This window comes from Eleutherodactylus coqui, chromosome 6 (assembly GCF_035609145.1).
Source record: "Eleutherodactylus coqui strain aEleCoq1 chromosome 6, aEleCoq1.hap1, whole genome shotgun sequence".
Lineage (NCBI taxonomy): Eukaryota > Metazoa > Chordata > Amphibia > Anura > Eleutherodactylidae > Eleutherodactylus > Eleutherodactylus coqui.
Window position 1 is genome coordinate 211,919,066 of NC_089842.1, and position 18,285 is coordinate 211,937,350.

The following is an 18,285-nucleotide window of genomic DNA, read 5'->3' on the forward strand; positions in this document are numbered from 1 at the left end:
TTTTAAACGGGGGGAGGAAAAAAACAATTGGGGAAAGAAGAAAAAAAGGGACCGTGTCATTAAGGGGTTAAATAATGTACTAACTTCCTTCTCTGGGTCATTACGACGCAGGGATACCACATGTGTAATTGTATTTTTAATTTTTCATAAAGTAAAGGCAGACAAGTGTTTTTAATTTAATTTTATTTATTTTATTTTTTAAATAATTTTTAACAATTTTTTTTTTCGTTTTGTCTCTTTAGGGGACTTCCACAGAGACCCATCAGGACTCCCTGATCACATTCTGGGGGGACCCATGGTGACAGCCCTTTACATGCTGCAGTCACATGCTGCAATTACAGAGCCCCAAGGTTCCCCACCCTTCCCCCATAATAGCATATACAACAAGAAGGTTTCCACTAAATATAACTACAGAGCCCCAAGGTCCCCCCGCCCCCCCCAAACTACAGAGCCCCGAGGTCTCTCCCTATACAACAAATACAGAGCTACAAGGTCCACCCCCTACTAAACAGCAACTACAGAGCCACAAGGTTTCCACTAAATGGTATTGGTGTATTATGTCGTCACCGGAAGTAAGGGGTGGCGACATAATACACCTGTCAACTTCTGATTGGCTGGGGACAGAGGACTGCGGTGTGGCTGGGAGCAGTGGTGGCAGAGGACAGCGCCGAGCCTGGGAAGCGACAGAGAGGACTGCATCGAGCTGCACAGCTGCCAGAGGCTGGAGGCACCAGAGGACAGTGCAGAGGCTGCGACTGCCAGCCTCTGAAATACCCCAAGTGCCGTTACACACAGCACGAGGAGACAGTGGCCAAAGCAGGAGTGGCGCTGGCTGAGGGACAGCAGACCACAACTGTGAATTAGCGGGGCGCCACAGAGCACACCGCCGGCGGCAGACCGGCCCACAACGAGCACTGACTGATGGCTGCAGCATGTGGAAGTACTTTTGCCTGCCCTGCCTGGTTAGGGGTTAGTTTTCCTGTTTGGCTTCGCTTATTCGCTGTAAATGCTGTAACATGGCAGCATTTACAGCAAATAAGCTAAGCCTAAGGGGAAAACTAACCCCTTACCATAACAGGGCAGGGCAGGCAAAAATATTTCCACACGCTCCTAGCACCTTAAAGCATTGAGCCAATCGGGAGCTAGGGGTGTGACAGGGGTGTTCCTACTGTCAAATCCCTAGCTTCCGGTGGCGACATAATCCACCAGTACCCCACGAAATTGCAAATAAAGATCCACAAAGCCTGTCAAAATGTGGCATAATGCAATACTATGGTATTGCATTATACTGTAAGAGTGATCAAACAATCACAAGTTCAAATCCCCTTAAAAGGACTAAAAGAAAAAAACTTTTTATTACTGCAAAAAGTAAAGGCTCTGTAGTTGCAGTTTGGGGTGGGAGTGTGTGGCTCTGTAGTTGCGGTTTGGGGTGGGAGTGTGTGGCTCTGTAGTTGCGGTTTGGGGTGGGAGTGTGTGGCTCTGTAGTTGCTATATTTAGTGGAAGCCTGGCTCTACTTGCTATTAAGCAACCTTTCACATGGGACATAATTAGTGCACATGGACTTTTTATACCTCTATAGGGCTTGAATAGTGCCATTAAAAAATACAACTCCCACAAAACAAAACAAGCCCTCATACAACGGCAGCAGAAAATTAGTTATGATTTATTGAAAGTTGGGCAAGTTACAATTTATTGAAATCAAAAATCTGGGGGAGAAATTAGGTCTGTATCCTTGGCTTAATAATTCAGTTCTGGAAAACCCCACAGTATTGCAGATGTCTAATCACTGAGGATCCAACGACTGAGACCCCCCAGCGGTCCAGAGAGCAGCATCCCCCCTGAATGCCTCGTGGAATGGAGCAGCGGTGTACATGCGTGACTATCGCTTTTTTGCGCTCAGCAACCTCCATTCATCTTATAGAAGGGAGTGAAATGGCGCTTAAGCATGCGCACCGCTACTCCAGTCACAGTGCGTTCAGAGTGCGCTGTTCACTGGGGGTCCTGTGCAGATGGGATATACTGTCTAGTGAGAAAACCCCTAAAGCAGACCTGGAGACCTGAAGATGGCCGCCCAGCTTCTCGGACCGCCTGCTGCACACTGCATTAGTCTAAGACATCACACCTGCGGAGTAACCAGTGCTGCCAAGTCCGATCAGAGCGTAGTGTAAGCGTATTTGCGAAGTGGGATTTGCCCATGCAAAATGCACTGTAAACTACGCAAGATGTGCGCAATTGCATGCGAAAAAAAAAAACATGCACCAATGCTCTCAGCCATTTAAATGGCTGATAGCTTCAGGAGTTCCAAATGTTCTCTCTATGCACAAATGCACGGAGAGATAGAAAAGGCTGCACATTTTTATTGCACAACCGCATTGTGCACGAGCGCCAAATACGTGCGTGTGAACGAACCCACTGGGGAGAGGATGGAGGGGGAAAGAAACAATGGGTTCTATTTTCAGCATATTGTGTGCACAAATATGGTTGTGCAACTCTGGTTTAGGCTACGGATGAGTACTGTGAACAGTCTGCATCAGGCGGGCAGGGAAGTGGTTCAGCCATTTTTGTTCCTTCAGGCCCCCGAAGGTGACAGCAGACTGTAGCCGGGCCAGCAGAGATCTTGTGTCGTCATCCAACCTCGCAATATCATTGGGGTCAATGGGGGTGAAGGGTGAGCAGCAAGGAGCAGCGACCACAAGCCACACAGAGCAAAACTCCAACCTTGGGGACGCAGCCAGCGGGGGCCACGCACCGCCCAACCCCGGGGACGCAGCCGGCGGGGGCCACGCACCGCACCACCCCGGGGACGCAGCCGGCGGGGGCCACACAACGCACCACCTCGGGGACGCAGCTGTAGAGCTATGCACCGCACCACCCCAGTATTTCTGTTTCGGTGGTTTAGTTGAATAATATCACATAGCCCTTATCAGCTGACCACAAACTGTAGTTGTCTCGGCCATATGACACATCTGCTTGTATCGGTCAGTAATGCGAGGGGCTCACCGATTACCTCCAAGATGGCTGACTGTTTCCCACCCAACTTCCTAGACACATAATGCCCCACAAGCAGCTGTACTGACACCAGGCCGTCTCTTCATACACTGCTGCCAATGAGAAAGCAGTCTAATAAGCCGAGCACGGAGCCCACTCATAGTCCGTGAAGCCTCTTGTCCGGCACCTCAGCTCGCAGCCGCCTTTCACGCTTCCCCCCTCAGTGCAGAGAGCTCACTGCGCGGGAAAGGAGCCGATCACGTGGGGCTCATGGAGCAGGAAACCCGCCGTCCTCCTTCCAGAACATTCCTGCACTTCATCGGGGCTCCAACCGGAAGTGGTGGGCGGGACATAGCTTTATGGATTCGGGGGGGGGGAGAGAGAGAGAAAGACACAGCAGGCAGCTTTCAGAGGTCGGCCCGCGCGCATCCAGTCAGCAGAGGCCGACCGCGCGGCGGGAGGATGCGGCTCGTGAGGTAACTTCATCCGTGGAGGCCCGTCAGGCTGGCAGCGTCCTGTAGCGGCAGCTCAGCGCTGACAGGGGGGACGCGGCCGGCTCCTGTGAGGGGCGCTAGTATTCCCTCATGGTTAGCGCTCTCATGCAGTTGTGGCTCTTCCCCCAGGGGGCGCCCTCCTGTGTATTGTGTGCTGTAGTGTGTATGATATGGCGTTAGATGTAATCCCCCTCTGTGTTGTGCTGCTCGCAGTTCTCACGGCCTCTCCAGGACCCGGCATGTTGTGGTGTATTGTCTGCACTGCAGCCCTGTTTCCCATGGTGGCATATAAACCTCTGGGCACAATTATTGTGGCATTTATACACCATGCCGCCGGGTGACAGCGGGAAACCAGGAAGACCGTGCAGGACGGCATGTGTGAGATATGCAGTATGTGGCGGTATGGCGGTCACACTGGTAATCCTGTGTGAGGAGGTAACTGGCTGGATCACGCTGTGCGCTGACACCTGTCACTTTACATGGGGCTGCCGAGGTAGCCGCACCGCCCGTCCATCAGCCACACTGAAGCTGATTCGTGGCCAGCCACAATGGTGTCCCTGCGGGGGAGGGGCGACCCCTGAAGTGCCGGGCAGAGGGGGACATCGGAGTCCTGTTCTCTAGATCGGTGGGCTCTGAGCAGTGAGACCCCCAATCAGCAGGTCGCCCCCTTATACACCCAGCGATTTCCCGCACGCTCGTGTGAATGAGCCTTAAAGGGCATCACAATGCTGAGACTATTAGGCAGAAATTCTGGTATTTTGGGGCTGTAAAACAAGTGTACCTTCACATGTAAATGAGCAGCGGCTTTACTGTGTGGAGTGTGTAAGACCCGGTAACAACCGCTACATGGCTCTATTTGTGCCTCCGGGGACAGCGGACAGAATGTGAGCGCAAAACAGACAGCGGCGTGCACCGTCTTGGTGCGTATTACACACATACTCTCCGTGTGAGGCGCTCCCAGCTTGTGGGGGATCCGGGGGCCACTGCAATGCCCTGCCGTCACACCTGCAGTAATTTTAGGGGAAGGGCTTTAAATCGAAGCCTAAAAAATCATCCCTAGCTGTAGTAAAAAGTAAAATCTATACTGGCCTGTCTTCTCCCCGCACGGCTGTGAAGCTTTTCAGCAGGCAGGGACTTAAAATCCCCGCTGCTGAAAGGGCTGCGTCTGATTGGCTGAGTGCTCAGCCAATCACAGGCAGTGCTCAGCCATTCATTGAACAACAGCTGAGCGATGCCTTTGATCGGTCACAGTGCTCAGCCAATCACAGGCAGCGCTCAGCCATTTATTGAACAGCTGAGCGATGCCCATGATTGGTCACAGTGCTCAGCCAATCACAGGCAGCGCTCTACCATTTATTAAATTCAATGCTTGCTGGAGGCAGGACATTTAAGCCCCAGATCCAGAAAGCAATTCTCTGTCAGCGTAGAGGAGGGAGTGACAGCCTGCAGACCATTGGGAAGACGACACGCCGGCGACAGGTGAGTATAGAAACTCCCGCTCCCCCCCGAGCCTTAGCTTGTGAGTTTTTGACTTGCAAGCAGGCTTGTATCCCAAATTTTTGCTCGGAAATTGGAGCAAAAATTAGGGAAAGAGCCTGCTCGCAAGTGAAAAACTCTCCAGCCAAGGCACTCGTAACCCGAGGTACCGCTGTATAGGTAAATATGGCCGCTGGGCGGGATTTATGGTGGAAACAATGTACAAAACCGCAGCGGGAAAACTGCTTATGTTGTTGCCGCGGTTTTGATGCGGTTTCAGTTTTCACCACAATTGCATCAAAGCCGTAGCAAAAACGTGGGCAGTTTGGTCAATGTTGTTTTTTACTGAACTCCAACCGCCCCGTGTGAATACAGCCTAAAGTATCTTGGGAAGTAACTTGAGATATAAAGGTAGGAGGGAAAGCGCCATCTAAAGGTAGCGGACGCACCATATGTGTGAAGGCCTTGTTCTCGGAGGACTGGGGATGCTCAGAGGAGATTGTAATATCTCAACACTGAATGTTCTGAAATAAGGATGCTATTGGGGAACCCCTGTATGGGGGAAACATTGTGAATGGGACGCAATGCTAGATTGGTGCCACTGCCTCTGTAATCTCAGCATTGGGGTCCTGACTTGCTATTGACTGTGTTGACCGAGACTCTATATAAAAATACAAGTGCAGATATGATATATGTAATATGTTCATGGGCAGAAGAAACAAGGGGGCATATCCGTATTACTTAAGCGTAGAGATGAGCGAGCATACTCACTAAGTACCTGCCCAGGACTGATGGGCGCTGAGCAGTCGGAGAGTTGCAGGGTTTTTACCTTGACTCAGGGATTGCTTGGATTCTAACATGTTGGTAATAGGAATCTCTGAGGCGTCTCAAAGGTGTTTGAGCTCTCTAGAGACGTTCATTCTCCATAAATAAGGTCATTATTTTTTGCCCCTACTGAAGACTTATAGGATATCCATTGGATAGCGGCGATCACGGAGCCCGGCAACATCTCCTGCCTCCCGGCTACCTTCAGTAGCAGGAAAACAGGAGATTTCAAATGCCCCATGGCGATCTGGTTATCTGCACATGCATCACCATTTTAACTAAGGCGCACATGCGCAGAAGACGCCGGAGGGTCCGCTCCCGCCCAGATCGTCGCCGGACATCACGCAGGATGGAGGTGAGTAGTTTTAGCCTCCCTCGTGGGTACATTCTGTGAGGGGAGCTGAAACTTTAACTTTTTATTTACCTTATTGCGATCGGCGCCATCCATCGGATAGCACCGATCGCATTGCTGGGTGGGGGCTCCCCGTGGGCCCTCATGATTGCTCCATGTTGTCAGCTACCCCCTGGAACCGACAACATGGAGCTGTCACGTCCACAGCCCATGGGGCTTTAATCCTCAGAAGATGCATGTTTTTACGTCCTCTGGGATTAAAGCCCACTTAGCTAGGATGTAAAAACACTATGGGGCCGTCACTAAGGGGTAAAAGCATGCAGATTTGTTTTGCTGACCTTTTAGCACAGAAAACAAGTCGCAGCATGCTCCATTGCAGTGCGGTTCCCACGGTAAAGCAGGAGTTTAAAAAAAATCTCCACTGCACATGTGCGATGGCCGTCGCTCCTGCACACATCTGCAGTGAAGAAAATTGAAGATCCGGACAGACACACAGAAGACCCGAACGGGTAAGCAGGGTCGGATTCCGCTCCGAGGACATGAGGCCTAATGTGTTCCGGAAAAAGTAAGGGTGCTAAAATGAGGCTGCGGGAGATAAGCTACAGAGTTTTCCAGTCACGAATTAGCAAGAAGTTTGCAGTCACAAAGGGGGACAAACGTAGTACATTTACTTGTTATCAGGAATATGTTACACTTATAAAAGAAACAAAAAATACACCAAAACCAAACCAACCGAAAGGACTGACCACCTGCCAGAACATAATCCAGGCGGAGCTCAGAGAGATGGCATGGCATGGAGCGCCAGAGATGCGGGCAGATTGTCAGAGACGATAAATGTTTCATCCTGTAAGAATGACAAACAGACGTTAGTGTGATGTTATCTGCGTATCCAGTCATACACCGACTACTGCACTGCTATATGAACGTGCTAGAGATAAAGATCACTAATTAGAATCCATTTATGGGTACGTTCACACCTAGTGGAAAGTCTGCATCATTTCCGTATCATTCTTGGTGCAGATCTGCAGCGGACTTTACCCCTTCTATGGAAAGGGTGAAATCCGCACCGTTTCCGTAACGTTGGTGTAAATCTGCAGCTGCGTCTGAACGCACCCTATGGAATATTTTTGTTAAAGGGAAAAAAATAATTCTCTTTTAACCCCTTAATGATGCAGCGCCTTTTTTTCTACTTTTGTTTCTTCCTCCCCCCCTTTTAAAAAATTGTATCTCCCTTATTTGTCCATGTATGAGGGCTTGTTTTTTGCGGGACGAGTTGTATGTTTCAATGGTGCTATTTAATGTACCTTATAAGGTACTGAAAAATGTTTAAAAAATTCTAAGTGGAGTAAAATTTAAAAAAAAAAACAAAAAAACCCACGTCATTCCGCCATCTTTCAGTGCATCCTGTTTCTAGCTACAACAAAAATGACACAATAATCTTATTCTATGAGTCACTACTATTATTATTATACCAAACTTTTATAGTGTTTTTTTGCTGTACTACTAAGAAAAAAATACAAGACATTTAATTTTTTAGAATTATTTTCTGCTGCCAAAAACGTTTTTATTTTTCCATCGACATAGTTGAGTATGGGCTCATTTCTGGCGAGACATCCTGTAGTTTATGTTCGTACCATTTCGGAATACATAAGACTTTTTGATCGCTTTTTTATTGCATTTTTTCTGGGAGATGGTGACTGAAAGTGCATTTCTGATGTTCTTTTTTTTTTTTCCGGACGAAGTTCACCGTGTGCTGTAAATAATGTGCTGTAAATAGATCAGACTTTTAGGCCTCATGTCCACAGGGAAAATCAGGCCCGCTACGGATTCTACATGTAGAATCCATAGCGGGTCCCTCCTGCCCCGCGGACATGAGCGCTTAAAATAAGAATTTAAAAGAATTTACCTATCCGTAGCGGGCGGGGAAAGTCTGCTGTTCCTCACGGCCGGATCTTCATTTTCGGCCGGCGGATGAATTCGTCACGCCGGCGGCACGTCGTCGACGTGCCGCGCGCATGCGCCGGGCACGTCCGCCGAGCCGAAGCAAGAAAGATCCGGCCGTGAGGAATAGAAGACCTTCCCGGTCCGCTCCGGATGGGTAAATACTTTTAAATTCCTATTTTAGGTCTCCCGCGGATCCGGACGGCTTCCATAGGCTTCAATAGAAGCCCGCGGGAGCCGTCCCCGCGGGAGACCCGCACGAAAATGGAGCATGGTCCAGATTTTTTCATGCTCCATTTTTTTTTAAAATCCCTTTTATTGACCATCCGCGGGTATTTATCTACCCGCGGGTGGTCAATGCATCCCTATGGGATGCGGATCCGCGCGCGGGAGATCCGCTGCGGATCTTAAATCATATTTTGCCCGTGGACATGAGGCCTTACAGACGCAGCGATACCAATTATGTATTTTTGTTTTATGATTTAGATTTTATTATAGATATGGCAAAGGAGGGTGATTTAAATTTTTATTATAATTTTTTTTTTTTACACAATTAGTAAAACTTTATTGATCTGATTTTAACTTTTTTTTTTTTAGGACCACAACTTGATCGCTCCTGCCATGGCATTACATCATACTGCAATCTGACAGGCAGCCTATCAATCCATCCCTGGCTGCCACCAGCACAGCTTCCTGCAATCTCACACGGGGCGTTAAAGGGTTAAAAACCGCGATTGGCTGTGCTGCTGATTGCAGCTATTGCCCGCGGGTGTCAGCTGTAGTAAACAGCAGGCGCCCCACGATCTCTCTTCATAATACCCCAATGCTGCATGATGTAAATGTACGTCATATAGAGGGAAGGGGTTAGGGACTGTCACCTTTTTTTCCCCCATTTTTGTTTTTTCCTCCCCAATTTTAAAAAATCATAACTCTTTTATTTTAAATTCCGCCATCTTTGATTGCGTCTTCTTTCTACGGTGTAAACATTGCAACAAAAATGACCTGATAACTTTATTTTAAGGGTCAGTACGATTACTAGGATACCAAATTTACCAAGTTTTTGTTGTTGTATTGCTTTTATTAATAAATTTTTAAAATTACTATCTGCTGCCATTTTCTGACAGCTATAACTTTTTAGTTTTTCCGTTGACATTGTTATGCTACATCTCATATTCTGCGAGATGTCCTGTAGTTTTCGTTGGTACCATTCTGGAGTACATATGACTTTTTATTACATTTTTTTCTTGGAGACGAAGTGACCATAAAAGTGCAATTCTGGCGTTCTTTATTTTTTTTCTGACGACGTTCACCATGCGGAGTATATAATGTTTTACATTGATAGATCGGACTTTTGCAGGCACAGCGATACGAAACATGTATTCTTGTTTTATTATTTCGATTCTTTTATTATAAAATAGCAAAAGGATTTTTTTTACTTTTATTACCGTTTTTTTTTTTTTCATAATTAGTAAAACTTTTTTAAAATGACATTTTTTTTTTTTTAAGTCCCCCGAGGGAACAAGAACTAGTGATGTTTTGATCGCTCCTGCAGTATGATGTACTGTCATAGCATAACATCATACCGCATTCTAAGGCCTTAGTCACACGGGCGTTTTTTCGCGCGGTTTGCGGATCGCATGACGGATGCGCATCCGCAAATCGCGTGACCGATGCCCAAAAATCGCCCGAAAAGCTGCTCCTAGCCCCGTTTCATTAGAAACAGGCTGGAGCTGTCCAGCGCATTGCATTCAATGGAGCCGGCAATACAGCCGACTCCATGAAAGCAATGTGCTGTGGGCGAGCGCGGGATGAATTGTCGGGAAGGGCTTAAATATATAAGCCCTTCCCTGCAATTCATCCAGAAATGTGTTAAAATAAAAAAAATATATATACTTACCTTGTCCCGGCAGATGGAGTTCAGCCGGCCTGCAGTGGGTGTGAGTCAGACCTGCCCCTGATTGGCTCAGCCTGAGCCAATTCATGAATGGGTGTGAGTGAGACCTGCCTCTGATTGGCTCAGCGCTGAGCCAATCAGGGGCAGCTTTGAGTCACACCCCCTTCACACCCACTGCAGGCCGGCCGTGCTGAACTCCGACTCCTGGGACAAGGTGAGTATATATATTTTTTTTATTTTAACACATTTCTGGATGAATTGCAGGGAAGGGCTTATATATTTAAGCCCTTCCCGACAATTCATCCAGCGCTGTCCGGCAGCCCATTGCTTTCAATGGAGCCGGCTGTATTGCCAGCTCCATTGAATTCAATGGGCAAACATCGTTCTTCTCTGCCACAGCTGTTACAGCTGTGGCAGAGAAGAATGATTTGTCTTCTATATGTTCTCAATGGGGTCGGCGCTGCTGCCGCCGGCCCCATTGAGCGTATATAGAGAAGAGAACAGGAATCGCAGATCGCACATAGGTGCGATCTGCGATTTCTGTTCTATAATTTATCGGACGAGCGCATAAAAAGCGCTCATGTGTCCGATACCATTGCAAAGCAATGGTTTAAAAAAAAAAAAAAAATCGACAGACGCATGCGCAAATTGTGCGAAAAATCGCCTGTCTGACTGAGGCCTAACAGGCATCCTATCAAGCCATGCCTCAGGCATGGTTTGATAGGCATTTTGCTAATACAGTCCTGGGGCCTTCAAGAAGGCCCCAAGCTGCCATGACACCCGCACGGCCCGCTGGAACATTGGCCGATGGATGTTGCAGGCGGATGTCAGAAACAGACGGCACCTGCGCTGTATGAAAGGGAATCGCCCCATGATCTCCCTCAATGGATACCCCAAACGTGGAGGACGTAATCTTACATCCTGTGTTGTTAAGGGGTTTATGTCATTTTTTGATAGTTATCAAATATATAACGGAAGACACCAAAGAATCTATACATTTCTAAAAGAATATATATGTTATTAACATTTATCATACATGTACAAAAAAACAATCCATAAGATTTACTTTAGGCTACCTGCACATGGGCGGGCGGATATCATCCGGAGTTTCTCAGCCCAATATTGCGCTCGCTAACGTGCATTCTCACCGCGATGCCAAATGTTTTTATGGCAAAACCGCCTCCCATCACTTCAGTAAAGCAGCGATCCTCTGCCACGTCGGAGGATGAGCGGTTCCCATTGTTTTCAGTGGGATTCCTCACATTGCACACTGTGTCATGTGTTTTACTGTTCCATTGAAAGGAATGGGCGATGCGTTCCGAGGAACAGAAAAAGATACGACTTGCTGCGATCGCTCACGTATAGGACTCCATTCAAAAAAATGGGCCTCATAGTAGCGCCAGATCTGTGCGTCTTGCAGTGAGTTGTTCACAATGCGGTGCAGGAAACAATGTGCTATATTTTTGCGACCCTTGGAACGCTTCACCCACTGTTTTCAATGGAACAGGAAACTGCATTGCACGGCGTGCGAGGTGTACGTAAGTGTGATGCGAGGTTACCCATTGAAAACAATGGTAACACTTGGCGGAGGATCACTGCTCCACAGAAAGGATGGGAGACACTTTTGTCAGTAAAATGCCTCACGTTGCTGTGAAAATTCACATTGACGAGCGCAATATGGGGCCAAATTTCTCCACCTGAGATCGCACTCACCCGCGTGTAGGCAGCTAGATACGTTCTTTATTTGTAAGCGTATTCACGCCGGCCGATATACGGTGTCCCTCTCTGCAGGGGGAGAAGGTTGGAAGAGGCGGGAGCACTGCACTGAGCTCCTGCCCCCTCTCCACTATCTGCAATGAGAAGGGGCAGGATGGAGGCGGGGGCTAAGTTCCTGGAATTAGCTCCGCCCCGTCCCATCTCCCTCATTGCAAATAGTGTGGAGGGGCGGAGAGTTGGCGGAGAGGGGGCGGGAGGTCAGAGCACTGCTCCCGGCTCTTCCGGCCTCCTCCCCCTGCAGAGAGAGACGCTGTATATCGGCCGGCGTGAATACCCGGCCGATATACGGTCGTCTGAATAAGCCCTGAGCCACAGCCATAACTGGAAGGAAAGGCGCATTCCTGATTCCGCACAAGAACGTATGCAGGACAGTCGGGCGCCACCATTGTTCTTCCTTTGCACCTCTAGGACCGTCATGCGCTCTGCTTTGGGAAGCTCTAACTGTACAGCCTTTGGCCGTATGATGTAGTATGACCACGATACACCATTAGGCCTCCTTCCCACGAACGGATTTACGCCGCATAAATCCGCGGCAAAAATCCGCTGCGTTGCCCCCTGCTATTAGGTTCTATTGAACCTAATAGCTCAATGCTCACGATGCGTAATTCCACCGCGGAATTACGCACCGTGAAATCTCCCGTCCTCACCCGCAGCATGTTCTGTTTGCTGCGGGTGTACACGCTGACGGCTTCCATTGCAGTCAATGGAAGCTGTCCGTTCACGCTATTTCCCGCTGCAACCAGCGGAAGATAGCGTGAAAAAACACTTCCCCCGCCTACCGCCGCGCGTCATGTGACGTGGTGGGCGTGTCACATGACGCGACGGCGGTGGGCGGGGAAGCGTCTTCACGCTATCTTCCGCTGGTAAGTATGGGGTCTCTGGGGGGCGCCGTGACGGGCTTCACTGCGGAATATTACGCGGCGGAGCCCGTCAGCGCTCGTGGGAAGGAGGCCTTACTGCCCAGCCAGTAGGAATCTCACTGCCAGTACTTCTGCCAAGCAGAAGAATGAAGGTGCATCGACACTACAGCGTTCCTGCGCCCGTCAGCAGCACTCTGATAGCCATATGGGCGGCCAACTATACTAAACGACCAGACAGGCAGCCACCAATATACGTGCCCTGCTCTGATATTAGGCTACAGGGGTCTATAGAGAAACAAGAGTAGAAGCATATCCGTGTATGAAGGGGTTAATACCAGACATCCCGCCTCCAGCATGCAGGAAGGGGTTAATGCTAGACGCATCCCTCGTTCAGCAGGCGTGTATGAAGGGCTCTCCACATCCAGGCACCCACAATGCACTGCGCTGCATGGTGCCCCCAATATACCGGCTATGAATGAACCGCCAGCTTCTCTGAGGAGTGCGGAGCCCATTACCTTTCCCTCTCCGTAAGGTCCTCTTACGTCACCACAACACGTGATGAAGCACCTGACCCATTACATCACGTGGTACGGTTGTCTCACGTGAACAAGGTAACGTGCCTCCTCTGGCGGCTGAGGGTAGTGCGGCTCATATGGGGACGTAAGCGGCACAGGAGGGGAGTGCCTGCGGCAGGGAACACGGTGATGTGTACTGTGGTCAGCGTTACTTGAGGGGAAGAAAGGCCTTGGACCAAGCTGATGGTAGTAAGGGCAGGCCCACTCAAATGGCAACTACAGGCGGATCCCACAGTAAATATGCACCCGGCTGCTTTTAGCCCCTCCCTCACACAGGAACGCGGGAAAGCAGCGCAATTTAAATTCCGGCGCTTTGCCGCACGTTACGTTTTCACTGGCTTTCAGCAGTCCTCGTCATTGAGGAGCAGTACACGCTCAAAAATAGACCAGACACGGAAATCGCAGCAGTCTGAGGCCGTGTGAGAGGCTGCGCCTAAAGCCAAAAATATCGCCTGTGTGAGGGAGGCAGGACGCCATCCTTTGTTATCATGTTTGTTTTTTCCTCCCCCTTTTATAAAATCATAACTCCTTTGTTTATCCATCGACGTCGCTGTATGAGGGCTTGTTTTTTGCGGGACGAGTTGTATTTTTCAATGGTGTTATTTAATGTACCATATAAGGTACTGAAAAACTTTTAAAAAATTCCTAATGCAGTGAAATGGGGAAAAAATTGACATTCTGCCATCTTTCAGTGGTCTTGTTTCTACAACATACAAAAATGACATGATAACTTTATTCTATACGATACCAAACTTGTGTAGGGTTTTTTTTTTTGCTGTACTACTTTTTTAATTAACCCCTTCCCGCCCCAGGGCGTAAGTTTACGTCCTGGCAGCAGGGTACTTCCTGCGACAGGGCGTAAACTTACGTCCTGGGGATAGCGCGAGATCACATATGAGGAGCTGGCTGTCAGTCATAGCCGGCGTCCCGCTGCAACAGTGGGGAGGGCATCTCCTTCCCTGCCACTTTTTAAATGCTTTTTCTCATATTAGCATAAAAAACCCCACATATTTGGTATCGTCGTGTCCATAAAGACTTGTAGAATAAATCAAACATGGTTTTTATCCTGCACGGCAAAAAGCGTTAAACGCAAAAAACTGAGGCAACATGCTAATTTTTAGTATTTTGCTTCCCAAAAAACGCAATAAAAGTGATCAAAAAAATCCGTATGTACCCCAAAATGGTACCAGTAAAAACTACTGCTCGTCTCGCAAAAAATAAGCCCTCACCGAGCTCCGTCCATGGAAAAATAAAAGTTATAGGACTTTGAATGTCGCGATTTAGAAAAAGAAAATTTCCAAAAAAGGGTTTTTATTGCGAAAAAGTGAAAAAAACAAAAAAAAAAGTTTTGGTATCATCGTAATCGTTACGGCCCGTGGAAAAAATGTTGTGTCATTTATGCTGATGATTAACGCTGTAAGAAACCCAACCAAAAAAATCTATAGCAGAATTGATGCGCTTTGAATTTGTATTTTTTATACTTACTTTTCAGTCGCTGCATTCCAGGAGACATTATGTTTTTTATTTTTCCATCAATGGATCCTCTGAGTGCTTGTTTTTCTTTTTTGTTTTTTTGCCGGAAAGGAGACTCTAGTACCCTGTTGTACTGCCTCTAGCTATGATACAAGGTATGATACAGGCGGGCATGGAGACTCTAGTACCCTGTTGTACCACCTCTAGCTTGAATACAAGATGTGATACGGGCTGGCATGGTGGCTTAGTACTCTGTTGTACCGCCTCTAGCTTGGATACAAGATGCAATATGGATGGGCATGGAGGCTCTAGTACCCTGTTGTACTACCTCTAGCTGGGATACAGCATGTGATACAGTGGGCATGGAGGCTCTAGTACCCTGTTGTACTGCCTTTCTTTAGGTGTTTAGCACCGGTCCGCGGCATCGGCGGGAAGTTTTGTTCTAAACACAAGGCCCGCTGCCTCGTGTCATGTGCGGCGTGCCGACGCCGCTCACCACTAAAGCGATTACCAGCTCAGGTGCCGCAGCTCCCTGCTGGTAATCGCGCTATTCCCACTGATCCAGCGCACACTGACGTCAGTGTGCAGCCAGGATCCTCCTCCCCGAGCCCCCTGCTCATTAGTTCCGCAGGAGAGGACTCGGGGAGGAAGCATGCCAGGCTACACACTGACTACAGTGTGCTCAGGGCAATTAGAGAGGGAGCGACGCTGACAGCAGGGAGGAGGTAAGTATATGGGTTGGGGGGGGGGGTGCTTATTACTAGGGGGGCTGTTTATTTCTGAGAGGTGGTGGCTGCCTATTACTGGGGTGGGGGGTGCTTATTACTGTGGAGGAGGCTGCCTATTACTGGGGGGGGCTGCTTATTACTGAGGAGTGGGGGCTTCCTATTACTGGGGGGGGGGGGGGGGGGAGATAAATTATATGCTGCCCTATGTGTGTGCTTGGGGGGGGGGGGGGATAAATTTTTGCTGCCCTATGTGTGTGCTGGGGGGGCAGGGGGAAATACATTATATACTGCTCTATGTGTGTGCTGCCAGGCTGGGGGGGGGATATATTATACTGCCCCCTTCATAACCCCGCCCCATATAACCAAAGCCCCACCCATGTCCCGCCCCACTCTGCCGGGCCTTGTAAAAATGGTCTTGCTTGAAGCCGGTCCCTAGTGCCAAAAAGGTTGGGGACCACTGCTCTAGATCATGCAAACTCGTGGGCTGTGGGAGTTGGCGTCCCAAATGGTCATATATATGTTCTATTGGTGATTAATCTGATGACCCACACCCTCACTTGGATGTCCGTGCCCTCGACCCTTACCCCTACTCCTCATCATGGCGGATTAAGAATAGAGCAGGGCCCAAATTAATTAGCCGACTGTACAGCACTGACAACTATGGCTTAATTCACCGCACACAGAGACTTGTAGATAGCGGAATGCTATGCTGTGACTTGAAAAAATTAACCCGCTGTCTTGCGCTGATACCTAGGGGTAATTTACTGCTCGCAGAGATTTGTAGATAATAGAGGCTGTATGGAGTGGGAGAAGACTCTAAAGCCAGTGGATAGTGCTGGTAACTGTGGCTATCTCAACCCCACCAAGAAAAGGGTATGGTGAGACGCTCTGCACAGCGGCAGAGCTGAAATATTTTTGCAGTGGCCCAGGAAATATTACAGTACTGTTTAGCGGTGAGACCTCTGTCTAATGCACTGCAGACACAGAACGGTATAACTGAAGTTGTTTGCAGTAGGCTAGGAAATGTTAGCCTGGGTTCACACAGGGCAGATTTGCTGCGGTTTTGCCGTGGATTGCCGTTACATATCCGCACTGCGGCAAAACCGCTGCCTTTGCAGTGCAATGCAGCACAAATGAGTTTTGCAAAAAAGCTGTTCTCACAGGGCGGATTTTTTCCGCACAGCCGCAGTGCGTAAATGCAACTGCGGAGCGTTTTTCAAAGATGCAGCATGTCCACTCTTCTGTCTTTTCCGCAGCTCTTTTTTCCATAGACCTCTATGGACGCAGCAAAATCCGTACCAAAATACTCGGCAAAAACTTTTAAAAAACTGTGGAAAAGAATGCTTGCGGATTTTTCCACAGGAAAATCCGCAAGCCAAAATTAACCTTTTGAAGTTGTTTTGCCGCAGAAGCATTTCTTCTGCGGCCAAACCGCAACGGAAAAACTGCGGCAAATCCGCCCTGTGTGAACCCAGCCTTAGAGTGCAGTTTCATGGTGAGAGCTGGTTGTACGGCACTGCAGGCTGAGAACGCTATTACGGAAAGACTGGGAACAGGCCTAGATGCGTAATACAAAAGTTGGTGCACTACTGCTCCCAGCCAGCCACAATTGTAAAGTACACGGATCAGATGTAGCCCTAAGAAGGACCGTTGGGGTTCTTGTACGGAGGATGAGGACTGTATAACTTTCCCTATAGAAGCAGCTCTGTCCCTAAACTCTGCGTTATGCACTGCAGGCTGAGAACGCTATAACTGCAAGGCTGGGAACAGGCCTAGATGCGTAATACAAAACTTGATGCACTACTGCTACCAGCCAGCCACAACTATAATGCACACGGTCAGATGTAGCCCTAAGAAGGACCGTTGGGGTTCTTGCACAGAGGATCAGGAGTACTGTAAAACTTTCCCTGTATAGGCAGCTCTGTCCCTAAACTCTGCGTAATACACTGCAGACTGAGAACGCTAAAGTTGAAATGGCCTGCACAGCCCGAGATGGTTAAAAAAAAAATTGGTGCACTACTGCTCCCAGCCAGCAACAACAGTAATGCAGACGATGTGGAGTAGCCCTAAGAAGGACCGTTGGGGTTCTTGACGACAGGATCCTACTCTAACACTGTCCCTATATCAGCAGCAGCACTTTCCCTAACCCCTGCCAGCATGCGTCTGAGGCGAGCCGCGGGCGGGACCAGTTTAAGTACTCGGCGGTCACCTGATCGGCCCAGCCACTCACTACTGGGGGAAGGGGGGCACGTCACAGCAGGAAGTGGTAATGCCTTCTCTCTTTAATGGCTAGAAAATGGCGCTAAACATGCGAGGAAGGCAATGCAATTGACTCCAGTACCGCGTGGTGATCGTCTCGAGTAACGAGCATCTCGAGTACCCTAGTTCACTCATCTCTAAACTAGATACATCTGATATTGTTGTAATTATTCTGACAAAATAAAGTCAACATGTCATTTTAGCTGCAGGTTGTTTACTGTAACCCCCCCCCCCCCCCCCCCTTTACAAAAAATGGCAAACCTGAGGGTTTGTTTTTCATTTCAGCTCACTTAGAAATGTTTAAAGGGGTTGTCCCGCGAAAGCAAGTGGGGTTATACACTTCTGTATGGCCATATTAATGCACTTTGTAATGTACATTGTGCATTAATTATGAGCCATACAGAAGTTATAAGAAGTTATTCACTTTCCTGCTCCGTTGCTAGCGTCCTCGTCTCCATGGTGCCGTCTAATTTTCAGCATCTAATCGCCAAATTAGACGCGCTTGCGCAGTCTGGGTCTTCTTCTTTTCTCAATGGGGCCGCTCGTGCCGGATGCCGGCTCCGTGTTTTCCGCCCCGTCACGTGCCAATTCCAGCCAATCAGGAGGCTGGAATCGGCACATCAGGAGGCTGGAATCGGCAATG